Genomic DNA, 12,703 nt, shown 5'->3' with positions numbered 1-12,703 from the left:
TGTAAATTACCCATATTAATTGCATTACATGATAATATTACAATTAAATTTATTTAATCATATTGCACACTATTCAACGTATTACAATAACTTTATTGAAATTGCATGTACTTTAAGGTCTTTTGCGTCATGAAATACTATAGGACTAACTTTAAGGGCATTGTTAAGGGATAACAATCGAAGTTTTAGGAACAGACCCTTAATCAAATTTAATTAGAATTTTTTGTAATGTTTTAAATTAAACTATGGTTTTTTTTATTATTTCAAGAAATTGATGGAAATCCATAAACAATATTTTTATCTATATAGTAATAATTTAATTAATATAATTAACTTAATATTGATCTTGAATTGATATTAATCTTTACGTTTGTATAAAAATGATGAATACATTAACATTTCTTTTCTATAATTTACTTAAAAAAATTATGTAAATATATTTAATTACGTTTATTTATTGGTTAGTTAACTTCCAATAACAAATCATGTATTGTATGTATCTGCAATGAATGCTATTGAACTAATAATTAATATTTGAAATTATTTTAGAGTTGAATCATACGTGGTAATAAATATATCGATATATGTACTATAATAGTTTAAATGTGTTTGAGAATTGCTTTGAAACAAATCAATTATCTATATGGGCATTATTCATAAATCGAAACTATTAATCTAAACTATTATAGCATGGAATTACCTGAACGGAAACAAAAACAGCTATATAGTTGCACAGACCCGAAGCAATAATCCAGTTGAAGTTTGCCCAGGATGCAGAGGGAGAGAGAGAGAGATGGATGTGTGCAATTGATTCGCGTTTGTGACGGCCGAATTATGTAAATTACATAATCCTCGGTCGCCCGCACTAATACTGAATTCGGCTGCGGACGTTAAGCACTTGGACAGATGGATGAATGTGTATATATGTATCAAAGCAGGATGAGGATCTGAAAGTTTCACGAAATCGTTCGAGACTTTTCCGTAGTTTAACGCGCTCCCAGAGACGAATCCGAATACTGGCTCATATAGCTATAACTACAACCGACGGGCATCTCTGTGGCTCATCATCATCATCATCACTTCGCATCGCTCCAGGCTATGACCCCAAAAGGCAATTTAATCAACGCTCAGACGACAAGCCTGATACGAGTTATTATTTTTGTTCCGGCAGATTATCAACACCCTGCTGCTGATTCTACTGGAAAACAAATCTCATATACTCATTTTTCCGAAACCCTCCCAATCCTAATCTGCATCGCGAATGAAAGAGAGACCTTGCAGAATTGGAGTTAAAAATGCTTGCTTATCAATTATGTCATAATAATAAAATAAATATGATTTACTTGCTGCATCTGCACATTGAATTCATATAAATCTTATAGCTTAAACAAAAAAAATGTACGTTCATATGAACATTATGTACGTCTTGCAAACAAAGAGATAAGTACACACAAAATAATTGGAAGAAATACATTACAAATATTTCATAAAGTGTCTATTATTGATTAGGTAAATTTGAGTTTCTTGTTCGATTGATAAATTTGCTTTACTATAACAAAATTATTTGAATGCACGCGGAAAAAAAGTACTTTCGAATAAACATCAAGTACGTTCGTGCAAATGAAGAAACGTGTGTGTCTTCATTAACACGTAGTATATACATTAACTGAACGCTTACTGTATATAAGACAGTAATCGTCTTTACACTACATTTACTTAATCGATTTTAATATATTTCTAACTATGATTATACAAGTAATATACGTAATATACATAATCCCAATGTACAAAATGTGCACGTGAAAATCAATTGGAAACCTGTCTAAAGCACAAACGCTGTCACTTCATTATTAGATTAATATTTAATAATAAATTGAATTTATCAGTAATCCCAATGTAGTTAAATTTTAATTCATTATTAAACATAACACGGATTAATGAAGGAAATTAAATTAAAATTTGTTTACAAATTATTTACTGTTTGCATTAAAATTTTCTAAATAATAAAAGTAAAAATTGTAGTTGATGTAAATATGAATCAATAAATATTTAAGTTCGGGAAGTATTCAACAAATTCTTTGTAAAGTTAGGAAACATGCAAGATGCACTATATAATTCTTTGAAGTTGTTATTACTATTTCCATATGTATTATTAACTCTTGGACGGAATCCCATTCATAACGTGTGACCATTCCACAAAATATTCACGAGTCTGCTAAACTAATCACTGCTGAAGTCATTGAACTAGCTACCACATAACTTCGGCCAGAAACGAATTAAACAGATGCGGAAGAAGTTAATTGCATGTGATTCAATCAAACGATGTTTTTAATACACTCTTAAATGTAGACCAAACTCTAGTACTTTTCCATTGCACTTCGGACTTAAAACAATAATTTCAATTTTTGTATTTATAAAGCGCGATATTTACAATTTAAAATTTTAAGTTCTTAATCTGTTTTGCTTTACTTGTACTCTATTTTTTCCAATAAGTCACCCATTCACATTTATTGCTTAACTTTTGTAAAATTTAATATTTGATGAAATGAAAACTTTGTTACTAACATTGCTTTATTAAAATTAAAAAATTTTAAAGTACAAATTAAAAATTAATTGATAAAATCTAACGATATTTAAAATATTAATAATTTTCTATAATATTTTTTTAGAAATATCCATTGATTTAATATAAATTTTGAAAAAAATAAGTGACCCATAATATAAATTTAATTGAATTAATTATGAAAGTAAAATAAGATTCTTGAAGCTTAACACAAATCTAGTAATTAAATATAACTTCAGTAATTGCGTTATGCAAGTGGCATGAAGACATTACGGTTTTGCAAAAGGAGTGTTTCTGAAAGGAGTAAAAGAAATAAGAAACGGAGGTCGAAGCCATTGTGCGCGGCGATTTGCATAATGGATTTTGAAGAGTGAAAGATTGAAGATGCATCCATTTATTGTTCAATACATGTAGGGTGTGTTGTCATGTGAAGGAGAAGTTAACATTTACCGAAGGAAGTGTCAGAGAGCAACGGCTTTTAAATCCGTGCAATAATTCCACTCTATTGTTGTTTAAAATCATTAAATGTTCATAAACAACCGTTAAAGAATGAATACTCATTGAAGATTCATAAAATCACTTTCTAGGATGTTAAACAATGCGTTTAATTTATTGTAATGGATAGCTATAAATAAGCGACTAATTAATATATATTTCCGTGAAAGGTACTAACAATAGATTAGTTTAGATTGTTTCAAATACTATAAATAGTTGAGAATGTATACAGATTACATCATTTCCCTTCAATTCAATATAATAAAATTATAATACTTTTATATATCAAGATTTTTATTGTATCTATATTTTTTTTTTTAAATAATTAATTTGATTAACGTATACATTAATACAAGTACGTTCTTTCGAATGAAAAGAATCGTTTGTGTACATAAAAATAGTAAATGAATGTATTTATTTTGGGAATTCACTTTCTGATTAACCTACATTCGTTTATCAATTTGTGTACGTTTTATGTACGTTAACTGAACGCTTACTGTATACAATGCATTAACTTATCTTTATACGATTATATAATTTTCAAAGTATTAATTATTACAAGATCCAATAAAAAACTATAAAAAATTGATTATTATTATTACAAGATTTTCCTTACAAATAATTAAATAAAATTAAGACGTTTAAATGTTACCCATCCAAATAATCAAATCAAATTTCTTAACTTTCAATGATTAAAAATTGCACTTTTCAAATGCTAAACATTGATTACATCTATATAATCATAATAATTCAAAGTTTTATACATATTATATAATATTACACCGGAGATCCGGATCTGGCAAAGTTCATATAAATCAGTGATGACCTACGTGAAATCTCGTGCACGTAACGGACCGAAAACCCAAGTTCAAGCATAAAATATTAAACGAATCAATATTTTATTGCACGCGGGGATTTGACAACAACCGAAGTTCGTGTCAAACTATAAACGCCTGAATTTAACGGATATTTCATAAATTATTAGTGAATATTTTGCAAAAAAAAATATTTTTAAATGCGTTTTCATGAATGATAAAAAAAATGCATTTAATATTACAAACACTATTAAATAATCTATTTATATGTTATTATTTTTCTACTCTTATCGAAATGACCTTTGCGTTACGTAACAGTTTCGTATAAGCTTTTATACGAATGCAGATAATGAGGAATCTAAATGAGATTTGAGCACAGAAAATCTATTATTTTATTCTAGAATTTTCTATGAAACACTAACATTTTATTTATAATAAAAAATAATCTTATTCAAAATGATATTTCTATTTATAATTACATGTAAATATAAATTATATAAAGAATTCTTTATAAAATACTGTTTCAACAAAATACAGACAAAATGAGGACAAGTGTAAATAAATTTTTAAATTTTAATTTCTGAAATAATTGTTTAAAAAATCTATTGAAAAAAAGTATATAAAATGAAGAATTATGTAATAATTAATAACCAATAAATTATACATTTTTTATGAAGTTATACATTGGAATTGTACTAAATTTACACTTAGGTCACCCTATTGAAATACTGAGCAAATGAAGATATTTGAGTTTATTGAGACCAAAAAAGAGTTGAGACAATATCAATATTACAAAAAACTGTTTTTTTTAAGAAATTAAATTATATTAGTTTACTTGTTTAATTATTAAAAAAAATAATAAATGAAAATACTCAATTGTATTAAATTGATTGCGGTTTTGAAACGGTATGAAAATTTCACCAAAACAAAGCGAAAATTAATAAAGCGAGTGGCGAATGCAAAGCGGTAATGGAAAATCATTAATTAAAAAAATCATTATTGAAACAATAAAAACAAAACAAAAACAGCAGCCGTTTGTACAAAACGGATTGCGCGAAACGCTGTATATTTCATTATCGGCACATCGCAATTAGCAGTTAACAACAATAATGAACGTTGGTTAAATGGGAGAGCGGGAAATTCAAAAAAGCGATTACCATCGCAGGTGTGATCATTTGTTCCTGTTCAAAGAAGCGTCAAAACAAAACTGTATTAATACAATGGCAATAATAGAACATAATTTGACAGATTTGATTATTTTTTTTAGAGATTTTCTATGTTTGTTCTGATTGTTTTTTTTTGTGCATGTCCAGATAGCGTTTGCGTAATCATCTGACAGGATGCTGCGGTGGTCCGATATACGTATAGTTGGCGCAAATGGAAATATTTATGATGTTCACCCACATTCTCTCTTTGCTGGAGTATTCCTTCGGCAATCCATTCTCGTTTTGTCGGGAGCCAAAAAGGAATCTCCCATCACGTACACAAACAATTTGATATATATATATACGTTTTTTTTTGTTCTCCTTTGAATCTTCCAGCGAAATTCAATCATATACGATGCATGTGACACGTATATTGTTGTATTGAAATATAAATTGATAATGTCTGATTTATCATGCTTTATGGAATAGTCAAAGTATGGTATATTTCTATATATTTGTGAGTATCAATTACTATCAAAGAAGGCATACGTTTCTATAAAAAAAAAGTTAAACAACGTTAGTAAAGATACAAATTGAATGGATTTCCAAATATGTTTCCTTTGAAACAATCAACATGACTATTTTATGCTATACTCAAAGTTAACCACTTTTGTCAAGAACAAAACAAAACAATGAAGGGTTTCCAATTAGCATTATTGTCTAATAGAACAATGAACATTTTCTTATTCTTAAGCTTAGTAACTCAATCTATTACTGCTGATTGTAATGCTACTATTATATAATGCACAAAGAAATCTACTAAATTCGTATATTATTAAGTAAAAATATAAATTGATAATATCTAATTTATCATGTTTTATAGAATAGTCAAGTTTTGTTAAAAATACAAATACATTAAGATAATTCCAATTACACATGAATAGAAAACTTCTTAAGAAAAATAAATTATCACTTCTAATTTTACTAATATAGAAAAATTTATAAAGTACTCAGAATATAGTTATTTGAATGCTTCATACAATATGAATAGCGAAATGAAATTAGACAACTTTTCTTAAAGTCACAAATTGGATGGATCCAATTACACATAAATGGAAATATGAATAACGAAACTAAATTAGACATAGTTAAACAACTTTTATAAAGGGTTTCCAATTACACATAAATAGAAAACTTCCTAATAAATATAACTTATCATTGCTAATTTCATTACAATTTTATATAGGAATCAGCATATAGTTATGTAAATGAGTTGAATACAATATGAATAGCGAAATGAAATTAGACATAGTTAAATAACTTTTCTTAAAGTCACAAATTGGATGGATTTCCAATTACACATAAATGGAAATATGAATAACGAAATTAGACATAGTTAAACAACTTTTATAAAGAATACAAATTTGATGTGTTACCAATTACAAATAAACAGAAAACTTCCTAATAAATATAAATTATCACTGCTAGTTTCGCTACAATATAAAATTTTATATAGGAATCAGCATATAGTTATGTAAATGAGTTGAATGCTTCATACAATATGAATAGCGAAACGAAATTAGACTTCTAAAACACAGCAATATTTTAAAGGGTGCAAGTGCCGTGAAGGAGTTGAGGATTTATCCTCTGAACTTTCGATGCCCAGGCATTTGGTGTTTCGCCGAACGGTCAGGTCGATAAAGTCCCAAGTAGTTTTGATCCCAAAACTCTCATTAATTCACATGCAAATAATAGACTAGGAACTACTACTACTATATAAAGTCTATAATTATTTCAGAAATAAATTCATGAATTACAACAATAAATAAATAGGAAATGATAATATTTAGATATAAATAAAAGTAGCAAATTATAGTCTTATCGAAATATGGTAATAACGTAAATTGATAACATTATACATATTTATATCATTAATTTATATACTCAATTAAATTATTGTTTATGCAATAAATAATATAATGTATTAGATAAAATATCTATAAAACATGTGTTAATTAACGACATTATTAATTTGCTGTAATCAATTTAAATTGTAATGTTACTATTTTTTTTATATAAATTAAATTATAAACATTTCTTGTTTAGAAAATATGTTTTTCTCATTACAAAATTTGATATCAATATTAATTACATGGACTTTAAACACAAACATTTTGATTCTAGAAAAAATCTAATTGCATATTATAAAAAAAATACATTTACAAATATTTTATAAAAATATTTCAATTTTAATAACAATATTTCTAATATCATCTAAATTTTATCACTTTTTTTTTATTTTTAATAAATTAGATGCAAACCTGTAAATTTCATATGAATTTATTCGAAGCGAAAGAACTTAAGAAAATTCATCAAAACAAATTGCTTATTTACAAATTTAGAAACTTCAAGGAAAAATGCTTCAGCATTTCCAGCTGAAAACGCTGCAAGCAAATGTAATATTCTGCATCTACCAAATACATGTAACTCAATTTAATTAACTTTATAATATATTATTTCATGTATTTAAATGTAAAATTTACTATAAATAATCTCATTTACAAATAAAAATGTCCACATTTGTTGTTATTTTAAGTAATATAATAATGTAAAAAATATTTAATTAAAACTATCTAAGTTTATTGTAAACAAATTGATTATAAATAATTACATTTGCACACGTGTTATATAATGTAAATGATTGTTATTAAATTGTGTAAACTGAAGTAATGTTAAAAATCGAAATTGCCAAACACTATAAAAATATCCAATACGTTTTCAGCGCAAAGCAAATAACATCAGGAACGAAAAAAAAAAAGCAATTGCGAATTGTTGTGATCGTATTACAGTAAACTTTATTCGCCGACTGAAAAGGGTGGCACGGATTGATATCCAACCTCTAACTGGGAGCTAAATAAATAAACGACGGCTGGGTTTTCTTGGCCAGGACGACAATAAAACTGAACTTTTTTCCCTTGAACTAGGTTGTATTTCGAAACTGCGCGAGGAAACTTTTGCGGATGAAGACGATTTCTTAAATCATGCGGACGCAGGGAAATCTAAATGCAAAAATCCGGGAAGATAGATGAACCACTTTGGTAACCAACATGTTTATAATGTGCAGTCTTTTCCTTAAATAAAACTTTTCCGGTTAACCGTTTGTTCTCATCCTTCCGCTTGGAATTTTTTAAATTAATAAAGTCTACAGTAAGTTACGTTGGAAGCACAATTTTATACAAGTTATTATTATAAGTAATTTCTTTTTCAGTTGCAATGTTTTTTTTTCGATTACAAACTTTTTTGTGTGTTTGTAATTTATGTTTATAATTTTTTTTTACCTGAATTGGAATTTTTACAGTTTTAAATTCATTAAGAGTTGATTGACATAAATAATTAAAATAATTCGATATATTTAATTATTTCAAATAATTGTAATTTAACGCACGATTTCCATTGAAATTCCTTTATAATGAAATTTTGTTGAATTGCAAACTTTGTACATTTAAAATTACAATAAATTAATTACATTTGGTTGGGTTGGGTAAAAAAAAGAGTTTTATTTAATTGAAATATATTTTACTTCTTGTAAAAATAATAATTTAAAAAATTATTTAAAAAAATATATATTCTGAGTATAAACAGACTGGTTTTAGAGTTTTCATTTTCAAATTTTACTTTAGAGCCTTACATGTGACCAATAAGCCGCATGAGTCGCAATATACCGACCCCTGATCTACACCATTTATTTGGAATTAGTATAAATGATATCAATGCTAGCAATTAGTTAAACCAAGCTCAATATTGGCATTAATGAAGGACAATTTGCATTGCATTTGAAATATTATTGAATTGTGTTTCGGATTTATTACCCACGGAGGCAATTTATTACAATTATATAAATCAATAGTTATTATGAGTCTCCCAATTAATATAATGGACTAAAACCGAATTTCATTGATTTTCCAATTATTTTCAAATACATTTTTTGATTTATTATTTTATCTATTGCTTTAAAAATAGGCTTTTCGTTAAAATTTAAATAAATGTGATTCAATTAGCTTTTGTATTCAATTATTCAATTTAGTCTTAGTATTTGAACATTAATATTCTTCATTCGTTTGCTTTCCTTCAAGAACGTTGCTTAACTATATTATGCTGTCAAACATTATATAAATATTTCATTTTCATGATATTTATTAAACAAAAAATAAGAAATTTTAATCATATTCTATGATTAAGAAAATGCTTCCAATAAGTTTTTCTCTATAGAATGTATACAAAAAAATGACTAAAATGACTAAAAAACTCGCGTGTCAAAAATGAAGTTTGCAGTTGAAAAGACGGGGTTGCTCGAAAGCGTGATCCGGGTTTAAACACGAATGCGCTGACGCGAATTTAATCGTTACAATTGGCGTAATTCGAATGGACTAGAAGTTAATAAATAGTTGGAGATTAGGTCTGTCCGAAATTTAAAAGAGAAGGAGCTTTGCAATCGGGATTAACTGTGGAATTGAGGATCTGTGCAAAATGCACATTACGTGCAAGTGTTTCAAGGAAAACTACATTTACAGAATTGGGAACATCGATTGATTATCCAAATGTCTAGGCTAAATCATGATAAATGGACATAAAGTCATTAGTTTGTTTATTGCAATATGAAAATTTCAATAAAAAATTTACATACAAAAAATTATGAGAAAATCCATTTACATTAGCACAAATATTAAAAAAGGTGAATTTACCGTATCCGACAATGAACATAAAGTCATTAGTATAATTATTGCAATATGGAAATTTCAAATTAAGATTTACTAATAAAAACATGAGAAAATACATTTTCATTAGCGTATTAAAAAAGATAATTTTCAGATTATCTTAAATAGTATTTCAGTATCCGACAATGAACTTGGAATTAATATGAACTTGGATCTGGAATGGACTTGGAAATTAGATTAACCTGGAGTGAGCACACATGAACGAAGATGGAACAACTTGAAATTAACTTTCGGAAACTCTACTCTTGCGTAAAAACTTGTAAGTAATGAAAGAAAAGCAACTGTTAATGAAGGAAGTCATTCTGTAACCTATTTCGATCAACATTGAAGGAAATTAGAAAATGGAATTTATGGAAAATAATGAAATTTCAGCAACCTCGTATAACCCGGAGATCTGCCAATATATCTGTTTGAAACAGTACTAATTGAGGAATTAAATAAAATAAAAAATAACCACACAAAAAGAGACTTGACTGAAAGGAAGAATAAAAAAATATTTGGTGTACTATTTTCCATTAAATATATATTCTTTTTATTTACAGAGTAAAAAAACTTGTATGTAATGAAAGGAAAGAAACTGTTAATGAATAAAATCATTCTGCAACTTATTACAATCGACATTGAAGGTAATTTGAGAATAAAAATTATAGATTTAAAAAAACAGAATATTTCGCTAATATCTCGATCTGTTTCAAACCGTATTAATCGAAGCCGCACTATACGAGTTATTGCTGTATATAGAAATAAATATAATTTAGTTTAAAAATATTAATTTTAAAATAGAATAAATTTTGTATAAATTGGTATAATTCTAATGCTTGTAATAACGAAAGCATTACAAATTCCGTTTATAATGCTTGAATCACGTTGAAAGCATCACTTAAAAGCAGCATCCGAAGCATTAACTAATTAATGTATGTATGAAACAAAGAGGCGTACTTGAAAAAAAAAAGAGTGCACGTTTAATACGTTTCACTCTAAAAAACTGACCTTTCCTCAGGTATCTTCACATACAAAGTGTACATAATTATGTATGAAATATTCACGCAATGTGGGTAAAGCGAATTGGTTCCGTGTTCATCCGAAAAACGTCGTGAAAGTCGAACGGATCCCATGAAAAATCGCGAACGATATTTTCCGATGGGTGAGCATAAAATGCAAGGAAGGAAAAGAAGCGTGGAAGAAAAATAGAATAAAATTTTATATATAATAAAAGAAGTGCCGATGATGTAAATCGGCAATTAACGATGATCCAGAGGATTACACTGAGAAAGGATCGAGGCTAAAGGCCGTAATAAATCTCGACATTCCTAAGAGCGCCGCGTCCGATGAACAACGGGTTAATCAATCTCGGAAGAAGAGAATCTTCGCAAGTGATATTACGGCAATAACATTTTAAATGCAGATAGTGAAAATGCGCGTTGGTGCTTAAATTTATTCTTGTGCAATCTGTTATGTAAGATTGAGAATTGCACGTTCCATAAAAATTATTTCTTACAGATAGGAAAACTTTTGTAATATATTTTCACTATTCTAACAATTCATTTCAATGAAGAAAAATTTTAAACTAACAAATTGAAAAATTAATCCAATAAAGATAAAAGAAAATTTACAACCCTTTAAATTCAAATAATATTTTTCTATGGTTTTCATAGATTTTTTACATAAATTTTATATAAATTTCAACTGTTATATAAATTGAAAACAAAATAAAAAAACTTCTATATATAAATAGAATAATTATATTATATAACTTATGTAATCAAATTTGTTCTTTTATGTAATCAATTTCGTTTATTTTTAATGAAATTAATTAGAACTTATTCTGTATATAGAAAATATTCCATAAATTCCTTTGATTAAGAATACAATTAAAAAAAATAACGTTTTACTCTTGACACAGCAATTCTTTAAATGCATACTGAAAGAAAAGTGCAGAATTGAAAATATTTCCTTCTATTTGCAAATTAAAACAAATCAAATCAGCATTTTTTTTTTTCATTATTTCTCGTCGTGTCAATAAACTATTGTCGAGTAATTAATGAAATAATGAATTTAATGAATTGTCTATTAATTCATTAATATTTTACTAATATATTACTAGGAAATGGACAGAGAATATTTTTAATTTAACATCGTATTTTGTTATTTTTTTATGTAGCTGTTTGATCTCAAAATGAACGAATTCCAATATATTCACTCGTTTGTGTGAATCTGATTCGTTCCACATAAATATTGGAATCAATGAGCAACGATATATCGTCGGTCGGTTGCATTTTGTAGCCTCCCCTAGAATTAATTTATTATATTCCTGCGCAACAACAAATTAATTATACAAGATATATTATTAATTATAATAATTATTGTTTATTGCCAAATGTATAAATAATTAATAGGAATAATAAATATATTAATAATATATATTTTATATTATTCCTGCACATCAAATATAAAGTTCATAATCATTGAAAGTCCAAATTTCTCAAAAATATAGTAGAATTTCAATACTTATTTTAACTCAACTTTAATTTAAGTTTTAGAGCAGTTAAGTATGTATTTATACAATTTATTATTATTTAAAACATAAAATTCGAAATTTTGGAAGTTTGCAATATAAATACTTAATTTCTATTAACAATTTTTAAATTAAATTAATTAGAAAATGTTTAAACCATGATAATATATTAAGAAAATGTCGAAAGTGAAAATGATAATAATGAATTGTGAATAAACTTGAATTTATTGCAAAATTCAATGAGGAAATTCAAAAGTAAATCAAAGTTACCTTTGGTTCAAAATGAGCCAATAAAAATTGTTAAATAAACCAATTTTTAATAATTGTCAATAAGACACAACTATTTGAAAAGAAAACTGCTTTAGTTAATTAAATTTGAATCCTATAAAATGAAA

General features: G+C 26.6%; 1 protein-coding gene across 2 annotated transcripts in view; it reads right to left on the bottom strand.

Moving 5' to 3' along the window:
- Positions 1 to 12,703, bottom strand: part of LOC108560083 (prolyl 4-hydroxylase subunit alpha-1) — a 42,764-nt gene that overhangs the window by 26,788 nt on the left and 3,273 nt on the right. The window contains exon 1 of one of the 2 annotated variants that reach the window (XM_017917529.1): positions 701 to 870. The exons of the other annotated variant lie outside the window; for it this stretch is intronic. The gene's annotated coding sequence lies outside the window, so the exon portion shown is untranslated. Of the gene's footprint in view, positions 1 to 700; positions 871 to 12,703 lie in introns of those variants that run through there. 2 annotated transcript variants of the gene reach the window in all.

The sequence above is a fragment of the Nicrophorus vespilloides genome, unplaced genomic scaffold, assembly GCF_001412225.1.
Source record: "Nicrophorus vespilloides isolate i.1.1-1 unplaced genomic scaffold, Nicve_v1.0, whole genome shotgun sequence".
Classification (NCBI taxonomy): Eukaryota; Metazoa; Arthropoda; class Insecta; order Coleoptera; family Silphidae; genus Nicrophorus; species Nicrophorus vespilloides.
The sequence above is the reverse complement of the archived record's forward strand: the minus strand, read 5'-3'. Positions and strand labels throughout refer to the sequence as shown.